This window comes from Leptonychotes weddellii, chromosome 4 (genome assembly GCF_054177405.1).
Source record: "Leptonychotes weddellii isolate Sample4059 chromosome 4, ASM5417740v2, whole genome shotgun sequence".
Taxonomy (NCBI): Eukaryota; Metazoa; Chordata; class Mammalia; order Carnivora; family Phocidae; genus Leptonychotes; species Leptonychotes weddellii.
In genome coordinates this window covers 82,214,097-82,218,579 of record NC_138372.1, presented here as the reverse complement: position 1 = coordinate 82,218,579, position 4,483 = coordinate 82,214,097, and the positions used below count along the sequence as shown (strand labels likewise).

Genomic DNA, 4,483 nt, shown 5'->3' with positions numbered 1-4,483 from the left:
ATTACACGTGTCAGCATGTGAAGATAACGGCTGCGCGGTGAACAGCAGGCTGAAGGCTTGATAGGAGACGGGAAGTTTATCGCTGTAAACTGCAACCTATTGTAGACAGTAGTGCCATCTCAGCATTCCTTCGTTTGCATTAGGAACCCTTTATGGTCAATAAAGTGTCTCGGTTTAACCGTTTGGAAAGCATTCTGCAAATTCCCGGCAAAGTATGTTCTGTCAATTAATTTGTGCTAATCTGCAAGCCAGGGTTAAACAAGTGATGGTTTCAAATGGGTCATATCGGTCCGACGTTCTCAGACTGGATCTAATAGCATTCATATATTCATTTCACAGGAGTAACTATTTCAGCAAGGGAACACATGCTCTTCTGCTAAAATGGATAAAATCCTTTATCTGGTGGCCTGTTTTCTTGGGTATTGAAAGATTTATTGCCAGTCTCTTCTCTCCTGGTTTCCCCCTGGTCTCTGCAAGACCCTGAAGGTTCTTCGACACTTTCCCCTCCTCCCATGGCGGCTTGCAGCCTCCACCAAGGGCTTCCAAGGATATCCATTATTCAGAGCCTCTGAACACTGCGGCTACCTCCGCGGCCCAATCACTCAGCATCCGCTGTGTCTTCTCCCCCAGAGGCAGGGGAAAGCTGTGGAGTCTGAGGTCAGTATGTGCTGGCTTCTTCGCTCTTTTATCCATCTTGGCAGCCAGATATTTTAAGGTGCTATATTTATTATTCAGTTGCAAAACCAGGGTGATTTGGGTGACTGATGTTGTGGTATACGAGGTGTTTACTAAATAAATACATATTTTATGATGTGCATTATTTATTAAGGTAAACATTATTCTACTCAAGTGTATCTTTTGGTATTCTTTTTTCCTTTCTTAATTTTCCCCCCCACTTGGTTTTCTGAATATATTCCTGCACCTGGGGCCCACTATTCTGAGTACCTAGGATATTTTCTTGGAAGAGTTTGGCATTCTGGGAAGCTACATTAACTCTTTCTGGCCCTTTGGCTACCACTTTATGATTGCCCATTTCGGTACCCTGAAAGTGACCATAGCCACGTGAATTGACACAGCTCCCTGGAGCCCTAACCTTCTTCTAAGGAAGTGCTTAGGCTTTGTAAAAGGTGGTTTGTTTTGTTTTGTTTTTTGTTTTTTTGTTTTTTTAAGCAAATCCTGCAGATCTCCTTAGTAGATTTGGATTTGGGCACTCCGCTTTTTTGGAGCATGGGTTGTGTGTAATCTCAGCTAGTGAAAGGGAAGCAGACCATGGAAACCCCTAGGGCTTTTGATTTGGGTGTATTCAATCTTTCACTTCCCCTCCCAGTCCATCCTTATGTTTCCCCACAACACTCCTCTAATCGTGAGGCAACACAGGTAGCTTTGGGGAGTAGGCAATAATTTTCTCCGTGCCTGTTTTCATTCTTAAAGAAGTCAGTGAGGGGCTTAATTGCTCTCCCAGGATAAGGTTTCAAATGGTAAGTAACCTGGTCCATGATAGGTGTCCAACCTAGGTCTGTGAATTTACAAATACAGCCTGGAAGAAGGTTACCCCCTACTGTCGCTTATGTTTTATATAAGCAAAATGCATTATTTAACAAATTACCAGGTAAGCAGTAGCTGGTGACGTTGTTAGAGGACATCAAATGTACCAAAGAGTCAACCTGGTATTTTGTCTGTGTTTTTCCAGCCTTCTTCAAAGCATCCCAAACCGCAGAGCATCTTGGGACTCCTGTTTCTTAAGATGGGCACAATAAATCTTCCAAGTATTTTATGAGCCTTAGATCAATAACAGACCCATTTTTTTTTCAGATTTTTATTTAAATTCTAGTTAGCTAACATACAGTGCAATATTGGTTTCAGGAGTAGAATTCACTGGTTCATCATTTACATACAACACCAGAGCTCATCATAGTAAGTGACAGGCCCATTCTTGATATCTCTTGTTTGAACCTAGAGCCAGGGTACAGACGGAGGCTCCTGGTTGGCATTCTGCACCCTCTGATGCAGAAGTCTGTAGCTGGGGCCCCGGGTGCTGGTCAGTCTCTGGGCAGTACAGAAAATCACCATGAGTAGTCAAGCCTGTTGCCTTACATCATCTGCCTTCTGTATCATGGAGTATATTGTCTTTACCTAAACAGTGTCTGAGGTCTTCAAAGCAGCATTTGCAGGGCTTTTGCAGTCTTTACAGTGATTGGCACAGGGCTGTGGACACAGCAATAATATGATGTAATAATAATTTTACTCTTTTATAACTTTATAATGGTTTAGACTTTGTAAAACTCTTTGAATCCCAAAACGGTGAGATAAATACTAGATAAAGACGCAAAGCAATTGTATTTTAAAAAGAATGATGTGTGACTTAGATTGCACCCCTGCGATTTAAATCCATTGTTTTTGATAAAGCCGTTCTGAGCCCTCTCTTTCCTCAACTAGGCTCAACATCATGTTCCTCTGGGTTTAGCAGCCATTAATCTCTTTTCTTTCTATGATCCCATAACAACTGTTCATGTATTTCTTTTTAGCAATTCTTGCACTCTATTTTTATTATTTTTCTTTGTGCATGCATCTTAGCTCCTCTCTGGAATGTGAAATGTTATGGAAAGGATTTCACTCACCTTTGCATTATGCTGTACCTTGCAGAAAGACTTATCCCCTGAAGTCACTCAGGAAATGTTTGTTTGAATTGAAATCTGGGAAACAGCTAATGTAGCGTCTCTCCATTAAAGGCACTTTAAGGTGAAGATAAGTATTGTACAAATAAATCGCCTTTTATACTCTGTACTCCCTGACAGCATATCCTCAAAAATACAATATCATGTACTATTACACAAAGAAAGGCTTTGCTAAAAAATGATTTTAAGTTTGAAAACTGGCTCATTTCATTACATATCAGATATTTATACCTTCATCGATCAAGGGTCTAGCCAGTTGACTAATAAAATGATGGATTAATATAAAAATAATACTTTTTAAAAAATTACAAATCAAAGAGTGGTAAAATTTTCCCTCTTCAAACTGTTATTTAGTAACTATTAGAATGGTGCTCAGGGTCAATGTATCAGTTTTCGTCAGAGCATTGTTCTTTAGGCGAAGTTATAATGGCTGTAGAAGGCAATGGGATAGCAGGTGTACAAAACTTCAAAGCTGTATGAATTTGCTACCTGCAGGGATACAATGGGAACAGCTTTTAACTTCAACAATGAATTAGAATATTTCTTGTCCCTTATGAAAAGACTTTTTCACATTACAATACACAATTTCCTTCTACTCTTCCACCCACTCATTATATTAAAAAATATTGTTTAAAATATTTTAACAGTAACTCCTCGGTGATGACTGAATAATGGTTATTTTTTTCTGTCTCACTTGTGCTAAGTGATACCAGCATCATGTGATGGAGTCTTACAGCTACCAGCAGAGGAATTATGTTAGAAGTGGAGATGCAAATGATGTTTTGGAAAACCCTAATTCCTGACATACCATTTATTTAATTTTATTTTTAATTTAAATTCAATTATTTAACATATAATATTCGTTTTAGGGGTACTGATCTGTGATTCATCAGTCTCATATAACACTCAGTGCTCATTACAACACATATCCTCCCCAATGTCCATCACCCAGTTACCCCATCATACCATTTATTTTATTTTATTTTATTTTATTTTTATTTTTTTTAAGATTATATTTATTTATCTGAGAGAGAGAATGAGAGAGAGCACATGAGAAGGGAGAAGGCCAGAGGGAGAAGCAGACTCCCCGCTGAGCAGGGAGCCCGATGTGGGACTCGATCCCGGGACTCCAGGATCATGACCTGAGCCGAAGGCAGTCGCTTAACCAACTGAGCCACCCAGGCGCCCCATACCATTTATTTTAAAAGACTCATATCCGGGGTGGGGGGTGGGGGATTTGCAGGGGGGCTTGACATTCTGGGAACTGCACCTCCTTGTTGTCTCTTTGTCCTGAACACCACCTTAGAGTCCTTAATCATTCCCATTCTTTTCCTTTCTCCCTGCCAGGTAGAGCCGCAACCCTCTTGAAGTGATGAGCCTTCTGAGAACTACTTTATAAGTAATTTTTTTTTCCTTGGGCCAAGAATGAAAACACGTTGCACAACTACAGACCACAAACTGTCTCCACAAGCTGGCAAATGACACTGAGTGGCCACGTCATTACTTTTGTTCCTCAGTTGTGCCAGCACCATGTAAACCGGATAATATAGAGCAAAGGTTACCTAGTTGTGAAGACTTTTTTGTATTTAATTTTTGTGTGTGTGTGTGTGTGAAGACTTTCTTAATCGGCTTCTGTTCTTTAAAAAGTCTGGCCAAAGTTTGCTGTCAAATATGCTGACTGCAAGGGTTGATGAATTTGGATATCTTTCACCGTAATTCTTTTTTTTTTTTTTAAGATTTTATTTATTTATTTGAGACAGAGAGAATGAGAGAGACAGAGAGCACATGAGAGGGGGGAGGGTCAGAGG

At 40.0% G+C, this 4,483-nt stretch overlaps 1 long non-coding RNA gene across 1 annotated transcript in view; it reads right to left on the bottom strand.

Moving 5' to 3' along the window:
* Positions 1-1,774: 1,774 nt before the first annotated feature.
* The window catches only part of LOC145720848 (uncharacterized), an 82,363-nt gene continuing 79,654 nt past the window's right edge, over positions 1,775-4,483 (bottom strand). Inside the window, exons 3-4 of the long non-coding RNA XR_014144067.1 lie at positions 2,619-3,164; positions 1,775-2,205 (exon numbers count right to left, since the gene is read on the bottom strand). This is a non-coding gene — a long non-coding RNA (uncharacterized LOC145720848). The remainder of the gene's footprint in view (positions 2,206-2,618; positions 3,165-4,483) is intronic.